The sequence below is a fragment of the Neltuma alba genome, unplaced genomic scaffold (genome assembly GCF_004799145.2).
Source record: "Neltuma alba isolate B1F8T4 unplaced genomic scaffold, ASM479914v2 tig00010294_pilon, whole genome shotgun sequence".
NCBI classification, from domain to species: domain Eukaryota; kingdom Viridiplantae; phylum Streptophyta; class Magnoliopsida; order Fabales; family Fabaceae; genus Neltuma; species Neltuma alba.
The window spans coordinates 486,809-503,728 of record NW_021635212.1 but is presented as its reverse complement, the minus strand read 5'-3'; the positions used below and the strand labels follow the sequence as shown (position 1 = coordinate 503,728).

At 35.1% G+C, this 16,920-nt stretch overlaps 1 long non-coding RNA gene and 1 pseudogene across 1 annotated transcript; both read right to left on the bottom strand.

Moving 5' to 3' along the window:
* Positions 1 to 5,581: 5,581 nt before the first annotated feature.
* Positions 5,582 to 6,491, bottom strand: LOC114755546 (uncharacterized). The gene is made up of 2 exons (XR_003741317.1): positions 6,424 to 6,491; positions 5,582 to 5,876 (listed from the first exon to the last, which is right to left on the bottom strand). It is a non-coding gene; the product is annotated as an uncharacterized LOC114755546 (long non-coding RNA).
* Positions 6,492 to 6,528: 37 nt separating this feature from the next.
* Positions 6,529 to 15,370, bottom strand: LOC114755544 (protein FAM91A1-like; annotated as a pseudogene).
* Positions 15,371 to 16,920: the final 1,550 nt, after the last annotated feature.

Below are 16,920 nucleotides of genomic sequence, written 5' to 3'. Positions count from 1 at the left end.
AACACACTTTTAATCATCCACATTAATTCAAACTATCCTTCTTGTAAGTTCTGAAATAACTTTCTCTACAACACTCTGAAACATCAACAATCTTTCCCATCATATTTTCCTAACTTATCTTCTTTGGCCATCAAACATCTACTAAATTTAATTCTAACCTCCGTCATTCAATCTCTAAAGCTCCCCTCAATTCCACTCAAAATGTCAGCTTTTATCTTTCAAAAATGTTCTAGACAACAACAATCGAAGGTTCTAAAATTTAAGGTATAGTTATACCATCCCCATAATAAAAGCCAAATGAAACCCCCCTGAAATACAAGGTTACAATTTTCGGATAGTATAGCAGAGTCAAAATCATCCTCCCAAATATCACACAGCACCATCTAATCTTCATATATATCTAAACATCACTTGCATCATACCATTCCCCTACCATATGAGCACTCTCGCTTCTTCACAAAGTTTTCAGATTTGAAATATATTCTCCAAAGATTCAAAACTCAACATGTAATCAGCCATCTAGACAACCATGATCCATCTATATTACACACTGTTAAATATGTATACTATCTTTAACATTTTCGTCAGAAAACCCAACGCTATACCCATTGAAACGGGGAGCTTTAGGTTCAGCCAATACTTTTTCTTCACCGTCCCTAACATGAAAGCCAGGAAACAAACATCACAATTCCTATTCCACCGTTCCATGTTGTTTCTCATGTGTGGCTAATGGTTTCTTCACTTTCTATTAAACTTTCGAATAACAACTTCCCTTGAATATGAAATTTTTCAGATTTTAATGTTATCTTAAGCATCATAAATCAAAATCATTCAAGCAAAATTCCAGATTCAATAGTTCTCTCAATTCTCACATCTACGAGCAATAAAATTAAATAATTTCATCAAACTAAATCCTCTCTACTTCGATAACTCGAAACCATTTAACTATGTGTGTCTATATATATATGTGTGTGTGTGTCACTTTTCACTTCCAATCTGATTTTAGATTCCAAACTCACTCCTCACGGCACGCACATACAAACATAAGCATGTTTATGTACATCTCTCTCTAATCTAGTTTCAGATCCAAAGTCAAACACACGAGTTATCATTTATATATACACACATAAATATATTCTCCCATTTACAAAACCAGAACCAACAGCGTGCAATCACAAAACCAGCTCCTACCCGTCAAATGGACAAGAAATCCGAAGCCAAAACCTGCAGAAACCATCAACCCCTGTTCGGCCATTAACAACACAGAGCAAGAAAATCCACATGCAGCCGGATTTGTCAACATGCAACTCCACATTTTAATCGTACAAGCTTTAATCTTCGGCCCTCCTTACTTATTTCATTCGTTTCCCTCAATTTCTCTCACTAAACCCAAACTTCTTTCATAATCAACTTCCTATTTGGCCACCAAAACCAGAAAACAACCTTGGGAGAGGGATTATGAGGCTCACCTTGCTTGATTAATCAGTTTCCATGTAACAAATGAACCCCGATTACTCTCTTCTCCTTCTCTGCTCCTCCTTCCTCAAGATTGTTTATTATAGTTGACCCTAATTTTGCTTTAAAAATGAAACAAAACAAAACAAAATAAATTCAAAAAATTCAACCTTTAAATTTTAAAATGTAAAATACATCTGAAAATGAAAAATTATAACAAAAATCGTAGAGGGAAAGGGTGTGTTAAATATTTTAGAAATAAGTAATTCAGCCGGCCTAAAATGATGTCTGGGCTAAATTTTGAAACAATTTTAATATGGGTTGATCTGGCTCCCCTAACACAACCCATTGATTAAAAAGACTAGTAGACCCACCTAGTTTGAAGGCTAGCTCCCTAGCCCCCCCTTTTTTTTTTAATTTCTAGTTTCTATTTACTCCATTTAATTTGACTATGAATTTATTGGGACACAATAATTAGAAGATAAGGCATGTAGCCGAATATCTGGCCTTATGGTTGATAGTTGCAAATATTTTAGAATGGTTTACATTGCCTGTATTTAAAATTTTTGAAATTAATTCGGCCATGTAACCTTATGCATAGAATCAATAAGAATTTGGTCCATAACAATTTATTATTCAATTTGTAATTTTTTTAAGAAAATGTTTTAAAATAAGATGGGTTAGCCCTCCTATTTATAACCCTTTTATAACAAGTTCGGCTCTAAAAATTCTAAACAATTTTAAGAGAGTTGAGCAAAAAAATTTTTAGAACTTAATGATTCTATTTTTTTAATTTTTGAACGATACAAGAGACATGAGAAATATTATTCTTAACTTATTTGGGACAAGATGAATATAGTGATTAATTAGTCTATATATGAAAGAAAATATGTGTGTGTGTGTGTGTGTGGGTTGATTTTGAGATATGCTAAAAAGAAAACCAGACTTGTTTGTACTCAAGACATTATATCGAGGAGTATAAAAGAAAAACGAGCAAGGGAAGACCATAGTTAATCAGTCAGCAGAAATCTTTCCATTCAAAGTATAAAAGCATCTAAAGGTTAACCCATACGGTTCTTACAGAGCCCTCCACAACTCCACAAAATAAAGCATGATTTCACTTTCATCCAATGCCTCACCAGCAAGGCCATGAAGCTTCACCTTATGCGACGATGACTTTAGATTGAGCATTGATACTTTCGGGACGAGTACTCTTGTCCTGAAAAAATCCCCTCATTTCAACATTTCTAAAGAAACCAGCGAATGATATTGAAAGTGTCGCCCCATTTCTCATCATCCTTCCCATACTCTTCTATTCATGTTTATGCTAGAGCTGGGAAAACAGGCCGAGCCCATCGAGCCGGCCCGTTTAGGCCCTGAAATTATGAGGGTCGGGCTTGATATTTTTCTTTTAAAATGAAAAATAAGCTCTAGAGGGCCGAGGGCTTAAAAGGGCCGGCCCTGGAGGGCCGAGGGCCGGCCCTTTTAAGCCTTTTTATAATTTTTTTATTTTTAAAATTTTTTTATATAATATTAATGTTATTAATTTTTTACATTGTTAATAATATTTCAAATATTTAGTTATTATTATCATTTTAAAATTAAATTTAGTTTTAGACAATAATTTATCCAATTAAATTTTTAAAAAATAGGTTAATTTGGACTTTAATAATGATTTAATTTATATTATATGCGTTGATATTTTTAAACTATATATATATATTTGATAATAGAATATTTTTATACTTATATAACTTGTGATTCTATAATTTGAATTAGAAATTCATGAGTTTCAACAATAATGTTTCTCACATTAAAGTAAAATAATAGTTAGATTGCAAAATTCAAAAATAAAATTCTTATAAAGAAGAAAAACTTGATATTTTTGTTACGAAAGAAAAGCATACTTATGAAGAAAAGTAATTAATTATAGTGATGATGAAGTTTCAAAAGATTAATGATAGTGTTTATTTATTGCACAATTGCATTATAGATAAAACTTTTAGATGTTGTTATCTTGTTAATGAATGTTTTAGATGTTCTTAGATGTTGATGAATATTTATATATGATGATATTTTATATTTGTGACTTAATTTTATTTATATTTATGTCTTTTATTAATAATTTCATTGGTTTATTTTTATATTTTTATAAAAAAAATTTGATAAATATAAAAAAATAGTATTTTTTCTTAAACGGGTCAAAAACCCGCTGGCCGGCCCTGGCCCTGTAGCTTAAGGGCCGGGCCTAGCAAATTGGAGAATTTTTAAAATTTCAATCCTGGAGGGCCGGCCCTTTTAAGCCCGCCAGCCTTGAAGAGCCGGCCCTGGAGGGTCGGGCCGACCCTGATTCCCGGCTCTAGTTTATGTTGTCAAAGATCATATTCATTTGCCTTTAACTAGAAGTTTATGCCTTTAAAAGATTATTTTGGTACTGTCATGTCTCTAGCACTTCCGCTGTTTCAAATTATAGGTTTTTTTTTGAGAGGTTTTCATGGCTCAAGATATAAGAAATTTCTTTTTTTGGTAAAATATTGAAGCATTTATGATTTTTTTTTTTAAAATGCCCTTCTTCTTCTTCTTTACCAACCACTACCTCAAACAGTATATATAGATCCAAATCACTTTATATGAAACTTTTCTTGTATACCCATGCATAATCATCTCAACATTTTCATTTCCACTGTCCCCATTCTTGTTGTCTCATTAAAGCTTAATGTATAACTCAAAAACTCCAAAAAAAAAAAAGAAAAGAAACTGATGTACTTTAGCCCTAAAATTTTAAGGGAAAACTAATATGGGATTCCTTATGGTTTTAAGGGGTTTTGAATCAAGTCCTTATGATTTTTTTCTCTTTTATCCCATCCTTATTATTTATTCCGTTATATGTGCCAGTCCTTTTGTCACTGAAACATACATACGCCGCTAGTTTGAGTTGACTGAGAGTGATGTGGCGATCCACCTAAACACTTGCTAGCATGACAAGATAAAAATGAGAACGACTGAGATGGCAGAAGCAAGAGAGCCAAGGGAACATCATTACTAGGAATTCATAAGGTAAAAGAAGCTCACGAACCTCCAATTTCATAGGTGTAGAAAAGCTCCTCGTCATCAACCTGGTCTTGCTTATTGAGAAACATGACCCTGTATATCTCAAACACCCACTTGTTTACCCAATAGCTTATGCTTCTCGGTTTGCGGCATTAGACCATCAGCGATGGAAACATCCATTGAGCAGCACTAGCAATCATGTTCTTGACATATTCCACGGGGTCAAGGCAGTCGACATAGTAGTGCTTCTTTGGGGAACTGTCTTTGAAAACCGCTAAAGCCATGGTGAGAACAATAGTGAGAGTTGCCTTGTCGTGGTCAACATGCCTAATGATATTTACAATAGTGAGAGGAGACGAATGAGACTGGGCTCGGTTTCTTTCTTCCTTCCTTCCCTCATCCAAACTGCACCCATAAAAGATGGGATATGGGGAATTTTCACGAGCATCCATCAATTATAATAATAAACAGTTTAATCACAGGGAAAAATAGGAGGTGGGGGGGGAGGAGGAAGAGCAAGGGAAGCGGCGAGTAGGGATAGAGAAGAGAGCATGGAGAAGGAAATTAAGGGAAATTTTTTACTTTTTGCAGACTCTTTCTTCCACAGTCAATCTTTTCTTCTTTCCATGTCAGTAGCTCCCCAGTCAGATCACTACTATCCAACTTAAACTAACAGCATAAGTAAACAGAAGGGCTGGCACAGATAACAGAGCAAAAAGAAAGGATGAAATAAAAAGAAAAAAAACCATAGGGACCTGATTCAAAACTAGATTAAAGTACAAGGACTGCAATATTAGTTTTCCCAAATTTTAAATCAAACACCACTGCCCTCGACTGACAGAATTTTTCTCCTTTAGCGAAAGGCATAATGCTTGGGGAACTACGAGCCCCCGCATTACTGCCACGAAAACACAACTGGTGCCACTGGACCTCTGCCAGATTGTTAGGATGCGTCTTCTATCATCATCATAGGCGACGGCAAATAAAATTATCAATATACGCCTTCAACCACAGAAATTCACACCGTACACAAACTTCACAAAAGGGGGTAAAAAAAGCGAAAGAGAAAGCTAAATTCACCTCCAAAAATTCGTATATTGAATCCTCGACGTTATCTATCTTTATGCACATAAAAAGAAAAAATGATACAACCAAATGATCATGAGAGAAAAATGTTTACATCAGGCCAAATGTTTCCTGAATCATAATTGACTATCAATTGCCCATTTCTTAATTTGTGACTATGAACATCTCAAAAACATTCCCGTCAAGAGTAAAATACACTCCAGCAAACAAATACATGAAATCTCCAAATTTCTCTCTTGAATACAGCTTCGTTTCCTTCCCCACAGCAGGTTATAAATCAGTACCTATAACAGAAATTCACCATTATCGATCTTTTTCTCAACTACGTAATTGAACATAATCTACCCAGGGAGTAAAATGTTGGGCATGGAATTAAATTAAAAGAGGACCGGCTTACATTGAAGATGGTATCAATAAGGGTTTTCAATGGAAAATACATTTTGTGTTCTCATAATACTAGTTAAGGATTACAGTTTTATATGTTTTGAATAACACTTCTTGTCTAGGCTTCAAGATCAACTTCAATCATAATTCAAACTACACCCACAATCTAGTTTCTACACATTTGTAATAAATTTTCTAGTAAAAATTTTTTTGCGGTTTTAGAATTACATGATCGCGTTGTTCAAAACAGTTCCATTACATGCCATGGTTATTATTGGGAAACCTCGAAATAAACACCTAGGAACTTCCCCAAACTCTCTTGTTTTCTCCTTCACCATCCATTCTTTTAATGGAAGGAGGAGGGTAAACAAAATCCTCAAAAGCTGGTCAATGATAATCACGATTATTAATAGTCAGGCACTGAAAAAAAGAAGGGACTAAATTTACCTTCAACATAAGCCCAAAGTTTGTGCATAATGATCAAATCTCGAAGACGCACACAGACCAGACAGTAGTAATAATACTGCCAAGGAACTTGCTAGCCTTGCCTTTTGTGAGCACGAATATCAGCAGATCTATTTTACTGCAGATGCTGAAGCAGCTACTGCCTCTGATATTAAGGAAATAGGTTGGCGAGCCAGCAGGCAAGCACCTATATCGAAGGGGTGCAAACCAGATCCATCAAAAATAAGATTTACACCGGGAAGGACTACTTCTTTACTGTCATTTTCATCTGGTTCAGTTCTATTCGTATTATTTCCTTGAGGGGATTCTCCAGTAGGCCTTGTGATATCATCGTAAACTGTTAAGGAATAAGATCTGCATGCACCATTCAAAATCATACGGTTTTAGAGACTTGGGTGGTAAGCAAAATTAAATTATGAGCCTCCAAAGTGGAAAGAGCTAGATTTGGTTTCTTACTATTTCTATCACTGCACTTGGCATAAAATATTGTCATTTAAAAACAATCAAAATCATCCGAAAAACTTAAAAACAAAGACAAAGGAACATATAGAATGACAAGAATCAAAGAAAAGTTTCGTCATCTGATTAGCTTAAAGAAAGGTCCAGGAGATTATTTAAAAGCAATTGATCTCATATTTGCCAAAATATTGTTTGCTATTTTATGAGAGAGCATTCGGCATTGAAGGAATAAGCGAATGCAAAAGTCTAGACAAACCTAAGAATGTTGCCATCAAAGCTCAAAATTTCAGCTCGCCCACGCTCTCTATTAACAAGTTTTAATCTCTGATGCTCACCTGATGCCCCCGAGATCGGAGAGGAAGGGTCCAAAAGTGGGTTCCATCTTCCACTAGCATAGTTCATAAGTTGTCGAGAAGAATCCTTAGCCTGCTCTTTCTGATATAGAAGCTTTGCAGCAGGACCTGTTGCTTGGTATTCAGCACAAATGTCCCGCAACTTTTTCCTTAAGCTTTGCGTTGCATCATGGTATTCACTAATGAACCAGTTTGAAGGAAGTCTCATGAAACCACCTTCTTACATATTTTATAGCACAACTTTGGACTAAATAGAGGAATCCCAAACTCCACACTTAGTGGAACCCATTCATACTTTTCTTCAGGTGGCAAATGATCTGCTCCTTTTCCATTAAATAATTTCAACAGGCGAATGTAACCAACTGTCCACAATTCCATCTTGTTCGCCACATCAGTCAACAGACAATTCAACTTTGAGCTTTCTGCTTCACACAGACCTGACTCTTTTCCTACTGGAGCAATGGAGCCGTCAGAATTTTTTAGTGGCAAAGGGATATCAATAGTAATCACATTTCCAGAATCATCAAGATCACATCTACTGAGAGGTTGCACCAACAGAGCTGAATGTTTAAGAAGTGAATTTAAACAATGCAAGAGTATACTTCCCTTCACTAAGTTTCCTTCAAGTTTCCCTCCCAACCCTCCTACAGTGGAACCATCCCAAGACCATATAAGGGCCTTCTCACATCCAGCCAAGGGGGCAGGAAGCATGCGCAAGCATTGTCCTTTCATTAGTGCAACTGACAATGGCCCACAAGCTATCATTGAATACAATACCAGTTTCATCCAAGGAGCCATAGAAGAATATGAGGGAGGACCAAAATGAACAGGGCCTGCAGGTCCAGGAAGGATTGATGAATAAGGAAGAGGCACTATGGACACAACTATATCATAGTCACGAAGAAACAGACGATCTAGAGTAGCTGGTGCAAGAGAGGCCAAGCTTTCACAGCGGAGAATATCTACATGATATTTCTTTTTCCGCTTTAATATTTCTGTTCCAACATCCGACACATCAGCTGCTATTATTTTCTCATTATTCAGGAGATTGGCATCAGATTCACTGGCTTCTTGCTTATGACTAATGTCATCATCCAATGTGGTAGAAGGAGTTCCATCAAGTGTGCTGCTAGAAGTAGGTTCAGAGGAAGCAAGAGCATCCTCATGCTTCTTTTTATCCAAATTTGACAAATGATCACTGTCCCTCCTGGACTCTGTGATACTGGAATCACCTGATTTGTCAGCCAAGGATGTTTCAGATATTAGAGAAGCTGACTCATCATTGTTTGAAGTTAGCATACCCATGCTGTCAAAAATTTCCCCCACTTTTGCATCAGTAGCAAGTCCACCTGATTGTAAACATTCTAATACACATCGCAAGCTAAAAGCATGATTTGCAAATTCCTGTAGTTCACCCTCAAATTTTGCACCCTCCAAGGTACTTAGATCCTTGCAAAGATCAGCAATGCTGGCATGACCCAATTTTCCCGCTTCATAGAGCGTAACAGCATGAGATTTCAAGCCTTAACAAATTTCACACAGAGGAGAGATTTTTTTCAGAGACTTCAAACATATTTAAAAAAATCAAACGAATTCTCACACACATGGGAAGGTAGAGGACTAACAAACTCATGATCTTATTGACAGTGAAACAGAAAGGCTTGCTAAAACTGCTTAGGCATAACAAGAACATGCCCCCTTTTTTGCAAGCTTTGGGACTCAGATCACAACATAGCAATTCATGGGCATTCATCTAACAGTTTAAGCTTTTGATCTGACGTGTCCCTTGACAATTAGAGCCTCAATGTCAATGAAGTTAGAGTTAGACTGATGAATTTGATCCTTGATGTCTCCATTTCCATAATCAAATTAAGTTTCACCAGAAGGACTGGTGGGCGTGGTAAAGATTAAGATAAAGCTATTCATGAATCTTCATTTAATAATTTGTAGTTGGTTTGGCTGGATTCCTTCATAAGTTGTTTTGATCTTGATAAAATTATAAATAAAACGCTGGTATTTCAGCCTCAGCTTATCCGAACTCTGTTAAACATGTACTTTTAAAAGAGGACAAGGACAAGAAGGAACAAGCTCACGTCTTTGCGAATTCTTCAGCACAGTTTTTTGTGAAATCACTTGTGAAAAACCAAACAAATAGAAAAGCCTCCTGTCAAAGAAAAACAACCCAAAACAGGCATTGAAATGAAAGTCCTAACATGTGTGTCATTCATGCCAAGATGACGACATCTTGACACAAAGTAGCATGAAGAGGATCAGTTTTTGCATCGAGCATTAAGAAACCATTAGTAGGAAAAAATTGGCGACAAAATGAAGGGGTTCTTTGGCCAATACTAGCTGTTAAAGCTCAGTTTCTACCTTTATTTTTCCCAACAAAATCCCGCATGCATACTACAATACATGTCCCACGGAACATTCAACCATATCTCTCGTCAAGCCATTCAAGCAGTTGTGATCAATCTGCTATCTAACAGTGAGTACATTATCAAACGAGCAAACCAATGCAGGAAGGCTTTTCTTTTTTTTCTTTTTGTTTTTTTTAATAAACCAATGCAGGAAGTTGGCTGCACCATTGTTCCAATATTCTTGCTATTATGCCAAGAAATAAATTGCCGATCTTAGCATCCTGTAATTTTCATGCCCATTTTTGTTTATTACTTCAATTTCTGGAATCAGTTACAGAACCCCAGGTTTCACATCCATATTCCTATCAAATTGCCATCCATCCCTATAAAGCAAGATTCTGGGACGAAAGATTGGACACTATCATGAGCTTCAATGTACTCACATAAAAACGAAGCTAACGTACATTGGAAGTTTAGAAAACATGATTGCATGGTACCATCAGCCGCTATTAAGACTCACAGACAGAAATGAATTGTTGGACTGGAAAAATCAATCTGAAGCGTGTTTAAATTTGACAGAAAATGGAAAAGACAGCATTCAAGATACATACACCAAACTAGATTTACATACGAAATATAAAATAAAAATGATAAAATATCTAAGGGGGTTTTTAAGTATTTATCCACATATCTGGAGGAGACACCTAATTATGATGGCTTTCCGCCACAGTATCAAAAATACATCATCAGAAATCTAAGAATGGGCTTACTGTGACCTTTCATTTTCCCACTCAAAACAATTGACATTACAAACAAGTCAAAAACATATCCCAGAATTTTAGAAAAGGAATTTAGGCTTTAAGGAAAACAAAGTGGGGATATGAAAATGAACAAACCTGGCGAAACAGAACCCATCATTAAATAGGATGTAATGTTAGCATCAACTATGAAAGCAACACGCGTATAGGCTGAATGAAGACCATAGTTCCCTGGTCCTGAAACATCTCCTTGTTGATTGGTATCATTATCAATATAGCATATTCTCAGAACCCAGACTAGCATGAGAACCATCTTCATGACTGACTACACTTCGAGGAGAAGCAGGCATGCTAATATCTTGAAGAATAGCTGATGGATCAATTACTTTTGTTGCCCATTCCAATCGGCATACAAAAGATGCAGCAGCCTGCAATTGAGATAAATCAGCCTGTAGTGTAGCTGCCAATTCAGCAAAAGTTGCATTCTCACTTGAAACAACAAAGACCGCATAAAGTAACCTGGAAAATAAGCTTCCAACTTAGACTCTTTTAAAGGAAATAACATTTTAAACAAAAAGGATGGAACTGAAAATTGAAAAAACTTCATTACTCTTCAATAGGATCTTCATAAGACTGCTCCCTGTTGGAAACAAAACCTTCAAGCCTGGAAACTGAACCATTATAAATTATAAATTTAGATGTTATTGAAATCACTTGCCAACCTTCACCAGCTCAAATGACAATGCAGAACCTTCAAAATTCGTTTGAACTATATAAACATAGATTTTCTACATTTATGCTTGCATATGTTACATACTTATAAAACTATGCCAAATTGAACATGTTTAGCAATTAAGCACCCCTACTCCAAAAAAGTAACCGTACATGTATCCAATACAATACACGTACTGTACTTCATGATACATATAACCTATTCTAACATTTTGTAGCACAATTTTTATCAACAAAAAAAAAATCTTAATATTTTTTGTTGATTGCTATAATATCTTTATCTTACATTAGAAATATTTGTGAAAAACTCAAGACAATAATACCCGTATCCTAAAATTTTGAAATATATATTATACATATTCCCATACCCACCCCTTTAAATAATATAAAATCTAACATTTAAAGCAAGGAATAAAACATAAATATTAAATATAGAGAACACACCTTTGAACCGGTCATCAGGGTATACAGGAACATCAAAATAGATCAATCCCCGTCTATAAAGACCCCTTACTATGTCAGGATCAAACAGGATAAACGAATTTGCTTCTTCTTTACAAATTTTGTCTATAGCAGCTGCTTCCTCCTCTGAGAGTTTCTATAAACGCAAAAAAAGGGTGAGAAAAGGCAGCAAAAAATACCCGACAACAACAAGCCTTATTTCCCTAGGTGGGGTTGGCTACAAAGATTGCATGATGCCATTATGCTCTATCAATCTAGGAATGTGAAGGAAAAATTCACATTCCTAAATTAGCAAAACAATCAACATTGCCAAGCGAACTTCCACTTTATTAAGATCAAAGACAGGCCTCACCTTAAATTCTTCCAAGGTAAAGTTCACAAGACAGATTCCCCACCAGGGTTCAATTGGGAAATCCACAGGCTGTGTTGGTAAAAGTTCTCTTGCAATTGACTTGTTCAGTTTCCACGTGATTTTCTGGTTACTCCAAAAAAGGAAATGACAGGTGAGATAAGAAGACAAGGGAAAAAAAGGCTTTCATGCTTGCAAGTCTGCTGGAAGGCATATTATTGTGGACAGAAGTGGCTGCATGTCTGTTTGAAGACCATTCCTACTTTTTCATGAAGACATTCATTTTGCAAAAGTTAATTTTTACTTTTGACTCCCTTAATTTACCATATTTCATTAAAGATGAAAACTAAAGATTAGGAAGCATACATGGAATCCAAGCATCAATTCTATTTTTGTATATTATTATACAAAGGAAAATCATTGCAGTACCTTAGATCTGCACTTATTCATTATATCAATAAATTCATTTCTCCCAATTCCTGTGAGTCTTAGAGCATCCGCAGCAGTAAAATTTGGGATGCTGTCGTAAGGTTGTTCTGCAAACAATTAAAAATGCCGCAAGCTTTTAAAGGCCATCTTCAACAGAAACATACTTTTAACATCATACATAAATGCAAAGCTTACAGTAAACAATCAAACCAGGGGAAGCACGAAAAATACAGGTACATAATACGATCCATCCATTAGTGAATAATAAATCTTGTAGATTATGCATATGTCAAGATGTTACATATGCAAACAAACATATAAGCTAAATCATTGATATGATGAAATCTTCTACGCATAAAATGATGAAATCTGACAAAAAGTTGATGGAAACTGCTCCGGGAATCTTATCAAGGTAAGACTAATCTCACCAGCATGTAGGTCATAGCAAGTACTACAGACTAACACTCAGCCCTGAACATATACAACTTACAGCCCTTCTCTGTCTCACAATCACACACATCACACCTTTGCTGAAACGTTAGTTACTGGTGCCCCTTAGCTACAGGTCCACCAAAAGGCTTAATGGCAAAAGCAAAGGTCACAAATATAACTATTGTAATGGCCGTATTTATTTTTTCTTTCCTAATAATAATAATTGTAGAAGCAGATCCCAAAAATAAAAAAGGAAAGGAAAGAGGGCAAAATAATAATGTTGTCAGCAAGAATACCTAGGACAATTGCTTTTGGCAATACACTCGCCTCAAGTCATCTCTCTCCTTAAAGCTTCCTCTCACCTTCCCTTTTATTTTACTTCGTCATGGTTCATCTATGACACACCAATATCATTTAAATACAATCATGCTTTGCACCAAAGGGGCACACGAAAGAGTTCATTTTGTGGCTACCTGGTTAACCATTAGCCCCTTCAGCATGGTTCATTTTGTGGCTACGTAAGATCCCAAGCCTTTTGAATATTTCATCTTGTACTACAAGTGATAAGGAGTAAGGTACTATGGGCTGCCTTGATCCACTGTTGAATAGCATCCACTGGTCAATGGGATGCTTAAGAAGGTTAGTTTCCTCATCTCATTAACTAAATTTTAGAAAAGGTTTGTCCTATCCAATTGGGAATCATCACTTGGTACCAAAGCTGGTGATTAAAGTCTCTAGAAAAGGCTACATGCGAAGGTTTCTGGCAGGTGAAGGGCTGAATAAAGTGTTGTTAAGTGTAGCCATTCAGGACACCAATTTTCCAAGGATGGCCAATGGACAAGGACCAAGGTGCTACGAGATGTCAAAGTCTCATATCAACTATTATGGATGTCTCAATAGGAGACTTAAGTAGGGTAGTTCTTCTGCCTCAATAACCAAGTTGCGGACAAGAGTTCCCCGCCTCACTTAGGTTCCTATCAACAAGTATGGACCCTAAACGCATTCATTTGAAAATGTAAGCTTAATACCGGAATAAGCATTAAAAACCAACAAAAAAATAACCCTCCACTAGCAACTTAAGAAATAGATGCACCACCAATTCATACAAAGAGCATCCATCTGGTAATCAAGAAGCTTTCAATTGCCGCAAACAAGACCAAGCAACAAAATGACAGATCTAACATGAAAAGATTCCAACACTTCAACATATGTACCCAAAAAAAAAAAAAGAACAAGACCCAACGGAAGATACAATTCACTTGAGAATTGTGACTAGAGAAGTTACCATTTTTCATTACTTCAAAAATTATATCACAATAATATTTGAAAGGCGAGATTCTCATTATGCGGAAGATGTATTCTGCAAGGTGATAAGGAAATAGCTGCAAATAGGAAAACAAAAGAAAAGGAGAAACTCATTAAATCCAAATTTCCTACAACAAAAGCACAAGAAATTGAGGGCCTCACACAACATCCAAGCAGTTCTACTTATAGGTTCACTTAATTTCATTTTTTTCAAATATGAGGAGTCATAGAAAACAGATATTATCCTTTTGGCAAAAAGACAATTAAATATAATATATCATAAAATAATCCTAAAAATAAGGGGAAAAAAACTAAGATCTGTATTCAAAAATACTATTCAAGGCATAAAAACTTGAATGATATTTAATGGCAACACTAAAAATTGATAAATATTTCCGTTCACTAAAACAATTGCAGCCTTTTTTCTACTAACAAAATCCATCATCAAACTGTTCTGATCATCTAAACAAAAACCATAGCACAATTTAACAATGCATTTGATGCACATTTTCAGAAATATGAGTCAACTAGAATTTCTATAGAGCACATACAGCCAAGTTCTTCCGCAAATAACGCATCATCTCTTCATAATATTCACTTTCTTTACAAACTTTGCGAGCAAAACAGTTATTCCATTGGAGTCTCTTCCTTATGCAGTATTCTATAATCCTGCATTAAATTTCCGGGGCCAGAAAAAGAAATAAGGACCTTTAAAAATGCATGTGAAAAAGAAACCCATTTAAGGATGCTGTTTGGACAGTGACGTCTATGTCAGGTAACTAAATTAACAATTCATAGAAGCAAGAAAACAAAAGCAATAGGTTTAGAAGGACCTTAATGACGTTAATCTTACCTTCTATGCCATTCTTCTTTAGAAGAAAGAGTTACTTGAAGTCGTTTTGGAAGGTTTTCCCAAGGGCATTCTTCTTTAATAGCTCTCTGTAGCAATTGCTCCTCCACTGCCACTGGAACACGGTGCATTTTCCACTACCCAGATAGCCAGTCTGCCTCTACACTATAAAACATCATAAAGTCACCAAAAGTCATTATGGTCATGATCTCACCCCGGAGCTAAATCTTTAACATATAGAATTGATCCTAATTATGCAGAGAATAAGAGTTCCAAAAATAATCTCATAAAACTTAGCTTCGAATCGTAAGGATCCGAACTAGATTACGCGATTACCAGCTATGCTATGATAGTGACAAGGAATTCACAGAAAGTGGAAGAAAATACATGAACGTTGGTCAAAACTGAAAAAGAGTAACGGACATTTGAGCACCTGATCTTCGTCTGAGATGCCGACTTCTGCTAGGGTTTCAAAATTCAAATCCACTGACTCTGTTTCTTCTCCTCTGAAGCAAGGATGAAGATTTTCGCAAGAGATCTGCAGAGCGAAATTCGTCTGAGTTCAAAGTCGCGTTGTGTTTCGCCGGTCGTTAAACCCGTTGAATTTTATCCGACCCGTTATAGTATTTTACTCTAAGTTTTAAGATTTAACATGACAATATTTATGTTTCGATATGGGAAAATCACAAAAACGACCCCAAATTATCAAAATTACACAGAAATTACCTGAATAAGCAAAATTATCAAGAGGGTCCCGATTCCTTATTACAAATATGAAATCTTGGTGAAATTTCTGAAATGCCCTTCAGCCAAATGACAAATTGACTATAGGAAATGACAAGTTCACTTTAACGAATGACAACTTTAATAGACCAAATCACAACTTGACTGATAGGCATTTCAGCCATTTAGCCAAAATTTCATATTTATAATATAAAACTGGGTCCTTCATGATAATTTTACTTATTCAGGTGACTTCTATGTAATTTTAATAATTTTGGGGGCTTTTATTTGTCATTTTCCTTTCAAGATTTGCTTTTTGTTTCAAAAAATGTTACTAAATAAATTTACTAGTCAAATTATGTGATCATTTAAATAACAAGTTTTTCTTTTTCTTTTGCCATCAAATCGCAAGTATTTCTCATGTTGGTTTTAATCACCATTCAATGTTATTCATATTGAAAAAGTTTCAATTTGAATTCAAGATTTGAAATTTAATTTTTATATAATTAAATTTATTTTGCATTTGGCTAATATTTCCATCATAAAACATTCAAAGATTTATAGCCACTTAAGAGAATAATATTACATTCGGTTCTTAATATAAGAGCTAGTTGATTGATTTGAGTAAATTAAGAAAACTAATTAAGTAAGTTATTTGTAATAAATAAATGTTGTTTTTCCTAAAATATTCTTGTTAATCAAGTGTACTGGCTAGAATAACTATTATTATAAGGACTACCCTAAAAAAATAGATAAATATGAGAGACAAAATAAATTAGGGTTTTATATTTATGATCAAAATAAAAGTTAAACAAACTCTTATATTAAGAATTATTTCTTTTGGTTCTAAATGGTAAAGCTAAATAACTATTTTATACACATCAAACAAATGTAAGAGTTAACTCTTAAATTGATATCTCAATATCTTTTGTCTCTACAATTTATAAATCACTTGCTTCAAAATGTCTGCCAACGTGGATATAACGTAACAAATTCTGTGTTTCTATCACTGCATTTCTATCATCACAAGATGATTGTTTTTTACTTTAGAAAACCATAACTTAAGTATAATATATGACAAGTTAAGTATATCAAATTATAACTTCGTTTATTTCCAAATTTCCTTGGCGAATGACAAGTTTAGTAAGGCGAATGACAACTTCTGATAAATAATTCATAAAAATTTAATTTTTTCTTTTCAAATGACAAAATTTCAAATTTCTTTAACAGATGAAAAATTCTGATATGTAATTTATGACAAGTTGAG